At 43.5% G+C, this 18,220-nt stretch overlaps 5 non-coding genes across 5 annotated transcripts; 3 read left to right on the top strand and 2 right to left on the bottom strand.

Annotated features, from left to right (window-relative positions):
• The first annotated feature begins 803 nt into the window (after window positions 1-803).
• On the top strand, window positions 804-875 carry TRNAA-UGC (transfer RNA alanine (anticodon UGC)). Its single transcript has one exon. It is a non-coding gene; the product is annotated as a tRNA-Ala (tRNA).
• A 3,819-nt stretch (window positions 876-4,694) lies between these two features.
• Window positions 4,695-4,767, bottom strand: TRNAK-UUU (transfer RNA lysine (anticodon UUU)). The gene has a single exon. It is a non-coding gene; the product is annotated as a tRNA-Lys (tRNA).
• Window positions 4,768-5,905: 1,138 nt separating this feature from the next.
• TRNAR-CCG (transfer RNA arginine (anticodon CCG)) lies at window positions 5,906-5,978 on the top strand. Its single transcript has one exon. It is a non-coding gene; the product is annotated as a tRNA-Arg (tRNA).
• A 4,126-nt stretch (window positions 5,979-10,104) lies between these two features.
• TRNAA-AGC (transfer RNA alanine (anticodon AGC)) lies at window positions 10,105-10,176 on the top strand. The gene has a single exon. It is a non-coding gene; the product is annotated as a tRNA-Ala (tRNA).
• Window positions 10,177-14,894: 4,718 nt separating this feature from the next.
• Window positions 14,895-14,966, bottom strand: TRNAA-CGC (transfer RNA alanine (anticodon CGC)). Its single transcript has one exon. It is a non-coding gene; the product is annotated as a tRNA-Ala (tRNA).
• Between the last annotated feature and the right edge of the window lie 3,254 nt (window positions 14,967-18,220).

Raw genomic sequence — 18,220 nt, 5'->3', positions numbered from 1 at the left:
TTGTTTCATTCATGCCTTATGAAGAAGAGATTTTGGATTATTGATGAGTCTGCTGAATTACCCTGGTGCATAGGTTAGAAGAGGGGGGGAAAAATAGCCCCTTAAATTGCAAGGCTGAATGCTTCGCTCTAAGGTGTTTTACTGGTTGTGGCTTTCCTCCGTCAAATCTAGTCCTTAATATTCCAATGGAACAAACAGCAAATACCACGGAGCGTTTTAGCCTAGAAAGAAGCTGAATTTCAATGGCCTTGGATGTCTCAGTTTAAGACATTTTTGTGCATGTGTGCTCAGTCATGTCTGACTCTTGGTGCCCCATGGACTGTAGCCTGCCAGGCTCCTTGGTCCATGGAATTTTTCAGGCAAGAGTACAGGAGTAGTTTGCCATTTCCTACTGCAGGGGATCTTTCTGACCCAGGATCAAACCCGCGTCTCTTGCACCTCCTACATTGGCCGGCCAATTCTTTACCACTGAGCCACTAAGACAAATTTGGAGGAAATCTAAAAGCCAGATACTGAGACTTGACTTGATTTCTTGTCAGCGTAATAGGAGACCCCAACCATGTTTTAAGGCCACGGTGGAAACTTCCTGTGGTTATCTGATAAGTTCCAATCTTTTGCCTTGCCCCGGGCTCGATCCCTGGCACAACTTCTATACGCTAGAGTATCAATATCCTTTTTTGGTTTCTGAGGGTCTCCGGCCTAAAACTTGGCATTAAACGCTACTGTCAAGAGGCTCAGGAATCCAGAGCCTCAGGAAACAAAATTAATTTCCAGAAAAGTATTAGCAAGAAAGTAGCCCGTGAGGGGGTGTAGCTCAGTGGTAGAGCGCATGCTTTGCATGTATGAGGCCCCGGGTTCAATCCCCGGCACCTCCAGGCATTGGTTCTGTTTTTCTCTGGAATACGCTCTAACTGTTCTTCAAGCAATACAGATTTAACTCTCCTAAGCTTTTCCTCCTTATAGTCCTGTACACATAGAAAGTAAAAACATAACCCAATGGGTTTCGGTGAAATCCCTCATCTCCTGCTGTGAACCTCGACGTCACCAAGACAACTGCAACAGCAAAAGGAAGACAAAAACCAAGTGGGACAGAGAACCGGATTCTAACCGGAACGGAGTCTGGACTTGTTGGCCCTGAGATTAAAGTTCTGACAACTGACACACCAAACTATTTAGAGGGAAGTTAAGTGAGCTTCTGAAAACCATTTCAAGTTAAAGATACTTGGTTACTGGCTTACCTTTCATATCTTGCATTCCAAGCTCAACACAGGAAAAAAAACACTCACTCTCACCTATACCTCTGGTGCTGAAATCTAAAGACGCAGGTGGATCCTGTTTCTATTTTGACCGCTTCTCCTACCACTCCTACCACATCCGGACGCTGTGGGCCCGGCTGCCCCGCGATCGGAAACCGCCAATACCACCCGGATCCACCGAAAACAGAAACTCGACGCCGGGAAAGAGCAACTAAGTGCTCCGAAAGCCGCGACAATCGAGCAAAACGAAGGGGATCTTCCTGCGGAAAAGTGCCCGCAGGCTCGCTTTTATCGAGCATGGACCTGGGAGCTTTCCATGTAGCCAGAGGAAGAGCAGCAGAGACGGGCAGCTCACCGCCTCTCCTCCCAGCCAGATGTTTTGTCAACCTAAGCGTTTGTCCAATTTTTTCCTCCTCCACCTTCCTGTGGCCGCGGCAGCCCCGGACTCCACCATGTCTCAGCGTGCCTTTCCTTATCATTCCCTGAATTCTGCTCTCAAGTTCTTTCGCCTTGACCCACACTAATCGCCCTCCTGGCATAAACTTTCCCAAGCAGCTCAGCTCGCTCGCCTCAAAGGCTGAGAACTGCCAAACCTGGCTGACTTTCAGAATCAACGGAGCGAGCTGATAAACAAGGTCGATTTCTTGCTTCGCCCATCAAGGATAATTTAGAATTTCCTCCAAAGCTAGTACCTGAGTTGGCTGTCGCACCAAATTTTGGCTGAAAGTGGGAAGCTCTGCCCTTTCCACGAGGACAATGGGATCTCAAGAAATAATTTGGCAAACGGCGAGTTCATTTTGCACGTCGGGCCCAGTGGCCAAATCTCCTCCCTGGTGCTCTTTCGTTCAGTAAAGGATTCCGAATTCCTCATATACTGTTGCTGCTGCTAAGTTGCTTCAATCGTGTCCGACTCTGTGCAACCCCATAGACGGCAGCCCACCAGGCTCCCCCATCCCTGGGATTCTCTAGGCAAAAACAGTGTGGGTTTTTGTGTGCCTAGGAGTGGGTTGCCATTTCCTTCTCCAATGCATGAAAATGAAAAGTGAAAGTGAAGTCGCTCAGTCGTGTCCGACTCTTAGCGAGCGCATGGACTGCAGCCTACTAGGCTCCTCCATCCATGGGATTTTCCAGGCAAGAGTACTGGATATATAGCTGCTGTTGCTGCTGCTGCTAAGTCGCTTCAGTCGTGTCCGACTCTGTGCGACCCCATAGACGGCAGCCCACCAGGCTGCCCCGTCCCTGGGATTCTCCAGGCAAAAACACTGGAGTGGGTTGCCATTTCCTTCTCCAACTGGATATACTAAGAGGGGCAAAAAATCGCTGGATCATCCTGCTGTCTGTTCCTGTCCTCAGCTTGGACCCTGTGGATCTCGGAACCAGAGCTACAAGACCTTGGGAGACAAACCGATACCGGATTTCCTGACCATGGTGCTACACCGCCCCCGCCCCCACCCCCACCCCCCTCACTAAGTCGACATTGTTTTTTTATTATTTTTTTCCTTCTGCTTGCTTTGGGCTTCTTTCGCTCTTTTTCCCTTTGGCTCTCTCAATGAAAACTTAGATGACTAATACGAGACTTTTTTTCTTTTCTTGTATCCATTGAGATTCTGCTTTGTTCTATGGGTTATTTAGAATTGTGTTGTTTAGCTTTCAACTGTTTGAAAATCTGCCTCATCTTTCTGTGACTTTTGGTTCGATTCCACTGTGGTCATAGAGCACACTGTATCCTTCAAGTTTATTAAATTTGCTGAGGTTTGTTTTATGTCCCAGGATAGTGTTCTATCTTGGATATTTGATGGATTTGAAAAGTGTCTGTATTCTGCTGGTATTGGATGAACCTACATGGATTCTGGTGGCTGAGTTTTTCTATATCCTTGGTCTTTTTCTGTTTAGTTGTTCCATTAGTTATTCTGAGAGAGACACTGAAATCTCTAACTTTATTGGTAAATTTGCCTATTTTCCCTTTCAGCTCTATCAGGTTTTTGTTTTTGTTTCTCCTTCTTCACATATTTTTCAGCTCTGTGATTTGGTGCATACATATTTTGAATTGCTATGCCCTTCTTGGTGGATGGGCACTTTTATCATGTAAAGTCCTCCTTTGTCTTTTCTTTGTTATAAAGTTTACTTTATCTGATATTCATAGAGCTACTGCTTTCTTTTGATTAACATTTGCATGACATATTTTTTAAAATCCTCTTAATTTCAAACTGCTTATATATTTACAGGATATATTTGAGGTAAATATTTTTATAAATAGACAGCTTATAGTTTGATCATATTTTCTAATCTACCCTGTGGATTTAATTGGTGCCCTTAGACTATTTACATTTAATGTAATTATTGGTATGTAGGGCTTAAGTCTGGAGTTTTAATTTTTTGTTTTGTTTGTTCTCTGTTATTTTTATTTTTTGTTCTCTTTTTCTTGCCTTTTTGTGGACCACTTGTACATATTTTAGAATTTCATATTCATTTATCTATACTATTTTTTATTGTATTCTTTGTGCAGATGTTTTTAAAAGTAGTTACTCTAAGAATTCCATTACAGATATGTAACTTATCAGAGAGTACTGGTGTCACCATTTTCCCAGTTCAAGTGAAATGTAGCAACCTCACCTTCCTTTTTGTCACTTTACTTTTCCTCATTTGTAATATAATTGTCTTAAGCATTTCTTTCACATATACTTAGAACCACAACAGAGTTATACTTTTGCTTCAAAACTGTTATACTTTTGTTTCAAACATAATTAAGAAAACTCAAGACAAGGAAAGTTTACTGTACTCACCATGTTTTTTGCTTTTTTGTTTGTTTCCTGATATCCAATATTTTTTCTCTTATCATTTATTTTCTGTTTGGAGAACTTACTGTAGCCATTATTTTAAGGTAATTCATTGGCAGCAAATTACCTTAGTTTTCCTTTATCTGAGACTATCTTGTCTTCTCCATTTTTGAAGGATATTTTCCCTGGATATAGTATTCTGGCCTGACAATTCCATTCTGTAAGCACTTGGAAAATGTGCCATTCTTTCTAACCTCTATCATTTCTGATGTAGCTGCTGTCATTTGAGTTGATTTTCTATATGGCTGGCTGAAGTGTCTTGTGTTTCTGGTTTTAAGACTTTATCTTTGTTATTAGAGTTCAGAAGTCTTGGTTGATTCCCCCGCCCCAGTCAATTGAAAAAAGAGACTCTCTTCTAAACACTACATAAAATCCAAACCTTCGGGTCTGCAGTCTGTAGTCTGAACAATTTCCCAAGACTTTCCCTTAGGGTTGGTAAATTCATCAAACAATCATTTCATTCTTGTAAAGCAACGGGCAAAATTTCAATAGGATTGCAAAGAGTTGGACACAACTGAGCATGCATGCATACTCATACAAAGCAGGGCATCTTTTCCCTGACCTCATTACTGTGTGAATAAAGATAAAATAAAGGACTGCACGCCTGAACAGGGACTTGAACCCTGGACCCTCAGATTAAAAGTCTGATGCTCTACCGACTGAGCTATCCAGGCTCTTGCTACTAGGCTTTCCCTGAGTAATTATATTTGCACATTTGGCCAATTTATTTTATCTCTCAGGTTTTAGTTCCCAAGTCAGATTTCTTGAATATTCCTCAGTGCTAAAAAGATTCTCTTTGAGAGAGATGTTGCAATCATCACGAACATTTTCCTTCCTCTTCTCTTCTTTGTCTTCCTTCTCTAGGTTTTCAGAACCAGAGATGCTGTGTCTCCGAGACAAAGCATTGCTGGGTTTCAGACCATTTTGCTAGACACAGAGAGTTTCATTTCTTGCCAAGTCCTTCATCTAAATTTCTCCAGACAGCATTCACACTATTTCTGTTTGTATCCCTCTTCACTGTCTTGCACATCTTTCTTGCAGCCTTTGTAGGCAGAAAGAGAGTTGAAGAAGGAATTTGAAGATGCAAGAAAATGTTCTATAACAGGTCCCTTTCTGCTGGTGGTTGAAACTGCCTTCAAGCATTCCTTTGGCAAGGGGGGGTCTTGGAGTTAGTTGATGGGAGGCTGAGAACCAAGTGTAACAGCTCTTGTTGGCCAGGCCCAACGTGGTGTGGATTTCCACTCTTCAGCTTCTACTAGAACCAACAGTCTCTCCACACAGGAAAACAACAAGGGACCATTATCTAATCTAATGTTTCTCATTGAACCCATTTCTAGAAGGAAAAGGATTTAACTAAAACAATTTCATAGGAAACAGCAGAAGGTGTTTCTTCAGACTCATTCAGTCCAGGCTCTAGCTCCTACTCTTCTTACAGGTTTTTCTCCTTGGAGGATGTGCCTCTGTGTCTTTGCAATAGAACAGGTCAGAACATACCAAGTTCTGAAGCTCCCTTTCCTTATGCTGTCATCACGCCTTCATTGCAGACTTCAGTTCTTGGCTCATTTTTTTTGGTCTAAATTGCATCATCATTTTCAGTGACTTAGGCAAGACAGCCTTCAAAGGTTGCATCACTTCTGATTGCCTTACCATTTATTAATTTTAAGTGATTATTGTCAGGGATTTGATGCAGTTTTATGCCCTTTGGGGTGGAAATGTTATCAATGAAATCGTCCTTTAATTGAAATTAGACATTTGAAAATAGAAACATGCCATGTTTCAGCTTTCAAATTTGAAAACATGACTTCATCAATCGGCCGCGTGGCCTAATGGATAAGGCGTCTGATTCCGGATCAGAAGATTGAGGGTTCGAGTCCCTTCGTGGTCGCTTGTTTCTTGTCAGACAAGAAGTGGAATCTGTTTTCATTTGACCTCTAAACGCTGACCTTGAAAAGAAAACCTGAAATGGGACAAGCGTCTTTAAAAAGCCAAATTAGCATACCCATTAATTACTGATAACCTTGCATTTCGTCATTGGTGTCTAATCACCAAATAATACCTCGTAGTGAAGTACTAAGGCGTGTATAGTTATTGATACCATAATGACCCTGAATTTTCTTGCTCAGAATCCTTCTCTAGAAGTGGTAGAAATGAAGGTGAATTTCCCCTTAAAGTTGGGGTAGGTCTCTTTTTCTTATTGTAGGATCATAATTCTCCACCCAGGGATTGAACCTGCATCCTCATCAGTGAAAGCAGTGCAGTCCTAACCACTGAACCGCCAGGGACTACCTTGGACCTCTTTTTCTTAGTGGAGATTTAAGATAGACTTTTCCCTTCCTTTTGCCAAAATAGCCACCTTACGTGGACCCAAAGCCTCTAGTATTGGAACAGCTGCAAAAGCAATGCATTGGATCATTGGTTTTCTTGTTATATGAGCAAGGAACTCATGAGAAAATGAATGAAAAGGTGCAGCAAGAAGGATTAGGTTACAGAGTAGAGAAAACACACGGAGATACAGGGGTTTTTACACGTGACCTTGTATGCGGAAGGGTGGTGGCTCACGTGGTAAAGAATCTGCCTGTGATGCAGAAGGAAGTCAACTGCTCAACATTAAAAATCAGCTTTCCCTAGATAGTCTTTAAAAAAAAAAATCAGTGTCATTTTTGGATGGTTTTGAGAAACCTCACAGTTGGCAAGAGGAAGTCCCCTGAGATAAATTTCACCAATTTAAAAATCATTAGACTAGATCCTCTCTAGCACTGCTGGTTCAATATCCTGGAAAAGAAAAGGTGTACTGGGCAAAACTAAGGCAATCTGAAAAGATTATGGATTCTATCTTCTAAAATTTATCAATTTTAGTTCATTAATTTGGCCAATGTATCATCCTACTAGGGAAACTGAGTGCAGAGTATAGGGAAACTTTCCGCAATGTCCTCTCTATTTTTCTTTATATCTAAGTTCAAATTTAAACTTTTTATAAAACAAAAATGATCTCTCTTTTTGACTTACAAAAGAAGAGAGTGTTTAAAAGGATTTAGAGCAAAGGTTTTGCTGCAGAGAGCAAACTTCTAACAGGGCTCTTGTAGTGGTTAGCACCCACATTCAACAAGAGGGTGATGAATAGAACCTATGTCACTGTCTGATTTCTATGAAGATTTTGAAGAAACCTTCAACAGAGGCTAGAACAAAAGAATAAGCATATGACTAGTAACGGGCTCAAACGAAAGCAGGGTTCAGTAGCTTTTTTGTGTATGTATGAAATTATGGGGAAAGTGAAAGAATCTACACCAGAACGGGGTCTTGAATCCTGGGTCCTCTGACTAAGGTCCTGATGCGGGTCCAACTGAGCTACCCGGGAATACGATGGTTTCAGTGGGAATTTATTACTATTTTAACCCAAAACATTTAGCTACTACTTAACCTCACCTCCCTCCCCATTCTTTCCTTTGTATTTTAAAACCAAACATGCTAAAATCTGTTGATGCCAGTTGAAATGCCCAAGCACAGAACCGCAGCTGGAATCCGTTTCTAAATTCGAAGCTGCTGCCCTCTGGGGATACGAACAACGAACGTCGCCTTTCCGAAACCTTGGATACCGGGGCTACTGCTCCAGATACACGCAACCACAGGTGGGCCCTCGAAAATGCTCAACCTGTGCTTGCCGCGACAGAAAATGGAGCAAAGCACGCTCGGAATCATAAAATCTTGGTCAAAACGGGACATATCTTTTTGTGAGACAGTCTTTCAAACCACTTGGCTTAGGAAGGAGCCTTCTCTTCCCGAGGGCCTGCAGAAAGTGCAGCAGCGAAGCTTCGCTTGGGCACTTTCCACCTCTGCGCCTCTCCATTGAGACCCATCTCCAAACGATCCTCTTCTGTCTCCTTCTTCTGCTTGCCTCTCTTTCTCTTTTCTGCCCCGCATCAGCTTTATCCTTTTCCCCTCCAAGAACCAAGTCACTCTCCCTTCTCCAACCTTCCCTCTGCTGATTCCACTTCCCAACCGCTTGTCTTTCCAGGATGGTAATAACCCATCCGGACACCTATCTTCTCTTCCCCATTCCCTCCCTTGCCAGAAGGTTTGGAATTTTTGTCCAAAAATTGTAGATTAACAATGGCACCTATGTTTGCCTAAAGTGTTGACCTTCTGCGCCTTGGGGACTGATGAAATTTGCTGATTTGTCAAGCTTTGGAACGTTTTAGGAAAAGCGAATCTGTTTCACAGGTTGCGCGCAGCTTCCCTTGCGCTCTCCTCTATGCGCAAATAATTTGACCTGAGAGATGCTACAACAGGAGCGCTCACATTTCTCCTCTTTCCTCTGTCCGCGGCCTCTCTTGTACTGTCTATAAAATCAAAACTATAGCGTCGTGGTAACAAAGTCGCTGTCATATTCCAAGTCCAGGTGCTGAATGCAGGAGTTTGCAAGACTACAAGACTGCCTGAGACACATACTCCTCACTCTTTGTTTCGGTCAAGTACTGTAAATTAATTCACCTCTTGTCTTTAATTCACACCTGTACCAACGTCCCCGCGGCTGTACTCCGGGAACGCGTCTTTTTATTCCAAGTACTACTTTTTGCGTCTTTTTGGTAGCTGTGGGCAGGGGAAGACTTTCTAAAGAAGGGAAGATCTGACGACATAACAGAAGATTCAGTTCTGGGACTCTCCCTCGTGGTGGACTGGCACTGGCACAAGAGGCAGTTGGGAAAACCACCCTTGATGGGGAAGAGAATTGTGGAAAGATCTAAAGGTTTTTCGGTCCAGAATAAATTTCTCTTTCTCCTGCCCTAGCCGTTAAGACAAGAGTCAGCCCAGAGGTTTCAGAAACGGAAGAACTGAAAATAATGGAGGAGTTTATCTTGCCATTTCTGCTTTATTGACTATGCCTTTGACTGTGTGGATCACAATAAACTGTGGAAAATTCTGAACGAGATGGGAATACCAGACCACCTGACCTGCCTCTTGAGAAACCTGTATGCAGGTCAGGAAGCAACAATTAAAACTGGACATGGAACAACAGACTGGTTCCAAATAGGAAAAGGAGTACGTCAAGGCTGTACATTGTCACCCTGCTTATTTAACTTCTATGCAGAGTACATCATGAGAAACGCTGGGCTGCAAGAAGCACAAGCTGGAATCAAGATTGCCGGGAGAAATATCAATAACCTCAGATATGCAGATGACACCACCCTTATGGCAGAAAGTGAAGAGGAACTAAAGAGCCTCTTGATGAAAATGAAAGAGGAGAGTGAAAAAGTTGGCTTAAAGCTCAACATTCAGAAAACGAAGATCATGGCATCCGGTCCCATCACTTCATGGGAAATAGATGGGGAAAGAGTGGAAAGTGTCAGACTTTATTTTGGGGGGCTCCAAAATCACTGCAGATGGTGATTGCAACCATGAAATTAAAAGACGCTTACTCCTTGGAAGGAAAGTTATGACCAACCTAGATAGCATATTCAAAAGCAGAGACATTACTTTGCCAACAAAGGTCCGTTTAATCAAGGCTATGGTTCTTCCTGTGGTCATGTATGGATTTGAGAGTTGGACTGTGAAGAAGGCTGAGCGCCGAAGAATTAATGCTTTTGAACTGTGGTGTTGGAGAAGACTCTTGAGAGTCCCTTGGACTGCAAGGAGATCCAACCAGTCCATTCTGAAGGAGATCAGCCCTGGGATTTCTTTGGAAGGAATGATGCTAAAGCTGAAACTCCAGTACTTTGGGCACCTCATGCGAAGAGTTGACTCATTGGAAAAGACTCTGATGCTGGGAGGGATTGGGGGCAGGAGGAGAAGGGAACGACAGAAGATGAGATGGCTGGATGGCATCACCAACTCGATGGACATGAGTTTGGGTAAACTCCGGGATTTGATGATGGACAGGGAGGCTTGACTTGCTGCGATTCATGGGGTCGCAAAGAGTCGGACACGACTGAGCGACTGAACTGATCTTACCAACGCCTTCCTACAATGATTAAAAAAAAAATAACAAGGGACAGTATCCTAGTGCTATTAGGCAAGGGGGTGTAGCTCAGTGGTAGAGCGCGTGCTTAGCATGCACGAGGCCCTGGGTTCAATCCCCAGCACCTCCACAAGTTCCGAACATGCGCCTCCCACACTGTTGAGGTTCTACCCCCGCGGGGGTTTCTGTGCGTACACCTTTTTAACTTGTGTAACATTTAATCGGAGAAGGCGATGGCGCCCCATACCAGTACTCTTGCCTGGAAAATCCCATGGGCGGAGGAGCCTGGTAGGGTGCAGTCCATGGGGTCGCGAAGAGTCGGACACGACTGAGCGACTTCACTTTCACTTTTCACTTTCATGCATTGGAGAAGGAAATGGCAACCCACTCCATTGTTCTTGCCTGGAGGATCCCAGGGACAGGGGAGCCTGGGGGGCTGCCGTCTATGGGGTCGCACAGAGTCGGACACGACTGAAGCGACTTAGCAGCAAGATTTAATCATGGGGCTTGACATTCCTTGAATCTCCCAATCAGGTTACTTCAGTGCAATAAAAGCCAGGAACCAAGTGACGTTGAAGTACAAGAACGGCTCGCTCAGAATCGGTCTCCTTGAAGGCGGAGGACCAAGCACGCCATGCACGGTCCATTCTTCTTAACTTCATTTTTTTTATTAAGAAAAGAAAGAAAGTCGCTCAGTCATGTCCGACTCTTTGCGACCCCATGGACTGTAGCCCACCAGGCTCTTCCATCCATGGGTTTTTCCAGGCAAGAGTACTGGAGTGGGTTGCCATTCCCTTCTCCAGGGGATCTTCCCAACCCAGGGATCGAATCTCAGTATCCCGGATTGTAGAAGTAGGGAAGAAGAAAAACACTGAAAGAGAAAGCGGAAAGGGGCCTTTGGAAAAATTCCTTTAGATTACTCCCCGCCCCTGCCCCAACACTCCCTCGGCTGTGCGTGTGTCAATGAACAGACTTAAGGATCCAGAGAAAATTTTCCTTTTCGTCCTTCTTTTCCCACTTGCCCATACACTCTCGCCACACACTGAACTTTGGTTGGGCAGCAAAATGTCGGTTCAATCATCAGTCATGGAGCGCTGTGCTCCCAGGTTTTTATTCGGTGAAAGAGTATTTAAGATACTGTCCATGGGAAAGAGACTTCTCACGAAACTTAGAGGCTTCCAAAATCCATGGTTGAAAAAAGTTATTTCTGTGTTGGAAAGAGCAGCTAGTCCTTCTCAAAGCCAGTCTTAGGCAATGTGGGTTGGGCCTTTCTGTGGCACAAACGTTTTGAAGCTGCCTCCCTTAGGAGGAAGAGAACCTTCTGGTTTCCTGCACCCCTAGAGGGAGCAGAAGACACAGAGGCAACACAGGTGCAAATTACCTCCCGGGTCAACCAAATAGTGGGCGTAGTAAAGACCTAGTCCCAAGCTTTCTTTGGCCCTTTCCTCTTTTCTGTCTCCCCAACCACAGCCACCGGCCTCCCCACACCGCCCCCCCCCCCCAACCTCCATCTTCATCGCCTACTACTTCACCTTCTCCTTCACTTTACCTGCCCGCCTGCCCTTTTCTTTCCGCTTCGCCGCTTTCTCCTGGCTACTTGTTTCCCCGCAGCTCACGTCAGTTCCCGCAGCTCCACTGTCTCGGTTGTTGTTCAGTCGCGTCTGACTCTTCGACCCCAGGGACTGTAACACGTCAGGCTTCCCTATCCATTACCAACTCCCCGAGCTTGCTCCAACTTATGTCCATGGAGTCAGTGATGCCCTCCAACCATCTCATCCTCTGTCGTCCCGTTTTCCTGCCTTCAATCTTTCCCAGCATCAGGGCCTTTTCAAATGAGTCAGTTCTTCACATCAGATGGCCGAAGTATTGGAGCTTCAGCTTCAGCATCAGTCCTTCCAATGAATGTTCAGGATTGATTTCCTTTGGGATTGACTGGTTTGATATCCTTGCAGTCCAAGGGACTCTCAAGAGTTTTCTCTAACACCACGGTTCAAAAGTTCAAACTGTTAACTGTCTGGGTTAACAGTTCTCAAACCTAGATGAGCAACAAAATTAACACCTGCACCCCCATCCCATGATTCTTTGAGCTCAGGGGCCATAAAGTAGAGATGGGAATACATATATTTATGAAGTCACCCCACAGTTCCCAGGTTTGGGAACCATTGCATTCTAGTCTAAAACTGTTTATCTCTGTGTTAGTGGGTCTCCTCAGGCTGCCTATATTATTCACCAAGTTAGTTTTACAAGTCATCTTACTTTGGGGACTTCCCTGGTGATCCAGGGGCTAGGACTCTCTACTCCCAGTGCAGGGGGGCCAGGTTCCATCCCTGGTCAGGGAACTAGGTCCCATCTGCATGCTGCAGTTAAGACCCAAGCAGACAAGAAACAACTTTTTTTTAAAGGGTTTATTTTAGGGACTTTCCAGAGCCAACTGAGCTTCACTCAGGCTGTTTTTTTGGAAGGGGAGGAGCAAGGGAGGAATAAAAACGTTGATATATAATTGATTCCAGTATTCAGAAAAATACAGATTTGCCTTGTGAGAAAAAGCGAAAGAGAAGACACAATGATCTAGAATTACTCCTAAAGCTCATATTTGGTCACCACAGATTTTGGCAACAGGAGGAAAACATCTATTCAGTATACCTCTGGGATGACTGAGGTTCGAGTATATGTCCAAGAGCATTGGGTGGGGGTGGAAAAGTTGTTATAGAAGTTAATTCTCTTAGCCTTTCTTGCTCAGCCTCCAAAATATTAATACCCCTCTTATGCATATTTGTGGATCTCAGAAACAAAACTGGCAAAGTCCCCAAGACAAAGCCACTGACCCAATTTTGCCGGGCTCCAGAGTTTGTTAGAGTGACTGTCTGCAGCAACATATACTTAGTGTTTTTTATTTGGAAACCGTTTTCTCTTTCCATCTGGATCTAAATTCCCCAGGAAACTTTTCAGGTTCTGCTCTTTTGTACCTTTCTTCTAGCATTTCCAGTTGGGGTTCATAGCCAGAAGCATTGGAGGTATAGGTCCCTTGATGTGATGATGTGGGAAATCTGCCATCTGGAGGAGGTAACCAAGAGAAGGAGCAACACATTCAGAGTTCCAGCGGAGGGCACTTGAGTTAACATGGGCATGCATGTCATGGCTGAGGTTTCACAGTACTAGGGTTCAGATACTCCCTTCTCCTGGAAACATGCATCCAAAATATAGATTCTCTCATGGGTTACAGTGACCAGAGTGTTCTTTATGGGAACTTCTGATGTCTCATGGCTTTTGACAGCTGCCTGAGAGATTTGCTAAGGGAGTAGAAGGGCTGCACACCAAATAGAGTGAGGATAATTAAGAGCAAAAGGAAAAATACTCTGAGAATCCATGGTTGGCAAAATGGAAAAAGGTGGCCTAAGCTATTTTTCACTCTTTTGTCTACTCGCCCGTATCAGGAGTCTAGAGAATGAAAGAAAAAGAGAAAAAAAGAGAAAGAAAACTTATTCATTGAATCTTTGCCCTGAAATGGTTTATACAGCAGTATTGCAACATACTTGAGTGGAGACAGCCCAGAGATGGCCCTGGTGGGAAGGGGCTTTGTGGCTTGGCTGGTTTGAGCATCTATCCAGGGTTTGAATCCAGAGGAAGCTGAGCTTCTGACAGATTCCTGCTTTCTTGTGATCTTGAATGAACTAGGAGTCAGCTTTTAGTTTCTCCAAATGTGGGAAATTAGACACTATTTAAAAAATGTTGACTTCATGTTTTAGAAAGCCCTCCTCTAATACAAAAGTTATCTTGCAAAGTCTTTGGTAAAAATGGAATTTTTGTACATTCACCCAACACTCAACTTGCACAGAAAACGAAGTGCAGAGCAATGATATTCAGTAGTTTGTGCTGATTTCTAAATAAGTGGTTTCTGTTTGCTTGTTTTGTTAAATACAGGCAACTTATATATCTCTTCTTATTTTCACCCAAACACCTTTGGCCACGTCTGGGATGTCAGTATGGTGTTACATGAGGTGTTGTTAATTCATTTAATAACAAGAACATAAAAGTGAAGTTCAGTGAGGAAATGTAGAAGGTAAGGAATCTAAATCTGCTGTTCGCAGGGTTTCTGAGATTTTACTTTAGTTAGGTGTTTTGGTTGAGGGGGTGGTGGGGAGTTAGAGAGTGTCTTTTAGTACACATTTTGTGTAAATTTCCTGTGGAAGTCGATTTAATATGGAATAAAATGAGCGTGAGCTAGTTCTTTCAAATCATGTTTTAAACGTTTGCATGGCAAAGGTTTTGCTAAGTGCCACCTCACCTTGGGCCAACTTCCACTCACTCACCAAGAAATACTAGGGGTCTGTTGCCTTGCACCCTATCTCGGATTCTCTGCAGGCCAGGCAGGAGTGGCAGGTGTGGGCACGGCGGTGGGAGCTGGGGAAAGAAAGGCATAAGGAAACCAGAGGAAAGCTTTTCTGTTCCTCCCCTCTTAGACCAGCCAGTGCTCAAAAACTAAGAAAACTTCGAGGAACTGCTTAATTGTTCTTATTTCCTTCCTTTCCCCATCCTGCCATTTAGGGATCCTTTCAAATGGGGCCCAAAATGAATGGGTCAGTTAATACGACTGCAGACGTGGTGCTTCTGACAGAGGAGACGCCTATGAGGGTGGTTCCTTTTTTTCTTCTCTTCCTTCTTTTTTTCCTTCTGTGAAAGCCCGAGTTGGATGGCACCAAGGTCCTTGGAGTAGAAATGGTGTAATATTAAAGGGAATCCATTGGACTACATTTGAAAAAAAAAAAAAAAAAGAGAGAGAGAGAGAGACAAAGGAACGTGACAAAATGTGTAAGAAAATGAAAGGAGTGGATGAGGAAAAAACGCAGATGGAGGAGCCGGGGGTTGAACCCGGGGCCTCGTACATGCGAAGCACGCGCTCTACCACTGAGCTACACCCCCTGCTATTGAAGCACTCTTAGGGGGTCATTTATAAAATATTACTTTTCTTTTCATATTGGATTTATTTTCTGGTGGAGAAAATCCATTGGGTTTAATTCCACCGCTTGTGAACTTACTAGCGGCTTCAGTAAAGTTATAGTCCGATTGACGGAGTTTCTAGAGTCTAGGACTTTCCCACTCCTGTTAGCCTGCTCCAAGGTTCACACAGAGGAAATAAGTGAAAATTGCTTTCTTTCACCAGAAGAAGTCACAGATTTCCAACACAAATTTTCAGCAGTACCGGCTCAGACGAAGTGCTTTACAGAGGTAGCCGAACTGAACGCCACACCAGGTAGGGTGGGATGCTCGGCCAATGTCCTTTTCCCAGCTGACTCGCATTTTCCCCTCACGCACTACCACGTGTTCTGAGATTGTCTTCAATTCTGATTTTAAGCCAGGGGTCCCGCACTTCTTAAGGGCTGTTTTCAAAGGACTTGGGTGGGGGGAAGCTTTAAGGTTCTATCAATTTAAAAACAACAACAACAAAAACTGACAAGGGAATTCCCATGAGGCCCAGTAGCTAGGACTCAGTGCTTTCGCTGCCGAAGACGCGGGGTTTCCTAGGGCGGCCAAACGGATGGCACCACACTCCACTACTCTTGCCTGGAATATCCCATGGACGGAGGAGCCCGGTAGGCTGCAGTCCATGGGGTCGCTAGAGTCGGACACGACTGAGCGACTTCCCTTTCACTTTTCACTTTCATGCATTGGAGAAGGAAATGGCAACCCACTCCAGTGTTCTTGCCTGGAGAATCCCAGGGACGGGGGAGCCTGGTGGGCTGCCGTCTATGGGGTCACACAGAGTCCGACACGACTGAAATGACTTAGCAGCAGTAGCAGCCGGGCAGCCAAAAACAATAACAACAAAAATCACTGACATTTTTCTAGTCTGGGGGAAGAAAGAGCAAACGCAGGGTGGTGAAACAAGATTGGGGAACCTAGCAAACTGTCAAACTGGTTTCCCTGAGAGAACCCGTTATCATAATGCGAAAACCTACCACAGACATAGATACTTCTAAAAAAGAACCCTAGAAATCTTCAGAACACGACAATTCGAGGCGGTCCTCGAATTGGAAAGCAAAGCAGATAGAAGTGACGGTGCAGGAAAGAGCAGAGTGATCGCTCTTTTTTCACTGGGGTTCTTTCAGCTTCCAAAACAAGTCCGAAACCTTATACTGAACATCTTTATCGTGATGTTTCGTATGATTTTGACGGAAGTAACCCAGGAAGCTTTTCATTTAATCGCTTGAAAATACTGGACAAAGTATTTATTGGTGAAGGCAGGGACGATGGAAGCACTCGATTCTGATTTTTCTTGTTTTAGCCTTCTAAGCCCTTTTCTTGAGCAAGTGAATTCAGAAGCATTTGTATCAGGGAGACATGTTACAGGAAGGAGAATTTGTTTTGACACAAACTATGGGCTTTTCAAACCATGGGAAAAGATTCCCGATTTTAGTCCAAACCTTTAAAGCTCTTCCAAACTGAGCTATGTTGACCAAGTCTCTACTGTCATTACTAACAATTTTCTCTACTTAAGGTCTGAAAAGCATGACATTCCTTGAAAGATGTTGTTGCCTTGTTCCCTCACTTTGAGAAAGTTGGGGTTTGATATCCTGCCAACTTTGATAATTTCAACTACTAGCAACAATCCATGTGAGAGGGAAATGGGAGGAGAGAAAAATCAATGGGTAGGTTTTCTGTTTCTCAGCCTTCAGTCTTTCAATTGACACAGACACAGCTGAGAATACAAAGGAATCCATTAGCAAAAATTGACTATGAGCCTCTTTCCCTTCTTTTTGTGTCCTTTTTTTTTTTCCTGTTCCTTGGTAAACTGTGATATATAACAAAAGGGAGCATGGGCTCACTCTCTTATTTCCTCTTATCTTACTTGTGCTGATGCAGTTAGGTTGATAGATGTCAGAGTCATAGAGTTGAAATAGATCAGCTTAAAGGCATTCTTTTGGGTAATGGATTTACTTTGGATGTGAGCAAGGGGTAAAAATGATAAAAGAAAAATTTTTAAATGGGGAAAGGTGGATGTGTTCTTGAAATACAGTATTGATGAGGAAAGGAAAAAGCAATAATGGAGTCTAAGATTCCCTGGACTCCCCTACATGCTTAGCTTATGTTCTGTTAGTAAGCTACATACCACATAGACCCTATACTTCAGTAAATCTTCTGTAACTGATGATTGCCTGATTCTTATTGAGGAGTCATTTTTCTTTTTCCCCTACACTGTTTCCAACTTTTATACAGAAGCCAGATGGAACTTGGCTTTCTTCCAGGAATGTCTTCAGAGCAGGTTAGGGTGTTGCTCCACTTCTCACATCCTGCTGTTGGCTTTGACTGGATTCTGAGAAGCATGGTCTTGAGGGGACAAATCCAGGGCTGCAATAGAATGATGAGAAAGCATAAATGTATACAATTCAGCGATGTTTTGCTCTGTCCTAATTGAAACAAGAAGGCAACTTTCAAGGTTCTTAAGGATCAGCTAGATAAATAAAACAGTGATTTGGATGATGAAAGGCAAGGGAGAAACTTGGTGGACGCTATAGACTAATACAGGATTAGGGCTCTTTTTGAAGTCCAACACTTAGGAAGACTTGCAAGTAGATTGGTTTATGCAGATACGGATGTGTTTCACAAAGCTAGTAAAAATAGAGAAAGTGGTGGGAATTCTGTTTGTTGTTATCATTGGTTTGTTGATTTATTTTTGCATAAGGAACATAAGGTGGGACAATAAAGGGGAAATAAAGTTGAGTTGGGGTTTGTACATAACATATTTTAAATGCCTACAAGATAGCCTCTTGAGGATGTCTACCTACAAATATTATATATATAACCTGAAGCTGGAATTCTGTGGACATCTCTGAACCTCAGGTTCGGACATCTATGTGGCTAGGAGTAGATGGCCCCCCAAAGCAGGTAGAGTGAGAACTTAAAGCTACACATTAAGACATGGAGGTAATGGAATTTCCCTAGCAGTTCAGCAGTTAAGACTGCTTCCACTGCAGGGGCTACAGGTTTGAACCATCATGACATGGCTGAAAAAAGTTCTAATAGATAAGGAGGTTATTATTAATACATGAGATTGCATCTAGGTTGATCTCATTCTTTTTTTGGTTTAAACTGGTTATTGCTGTCCTAAATTTTCCTTAGAAGAAGACCAATAAAAGTCCCATTTTCTACCATCAGCTTCCAGGTAAAGTGATTAT

This window comes from Bubalus kerabau, chromosome 3 (assembly GCF_029407905.1).
Source record: "Bubalus kerabau isolate K-KA32 ecotype Philippines breed swamp buffalo chromosome 3, PCC_UOA_SB_1v2, whole genome shotgun sequence".
Classification (NCBI taxonomy): Eukaryota; Metazoa; Chordata; class Mammalia; order Artiodactyla; family Bovidae; genus Bubalus; species Bubalus kerabau.
This window is presented reverse-complemented; position numbering and strand designations above follow the sequence as displayed.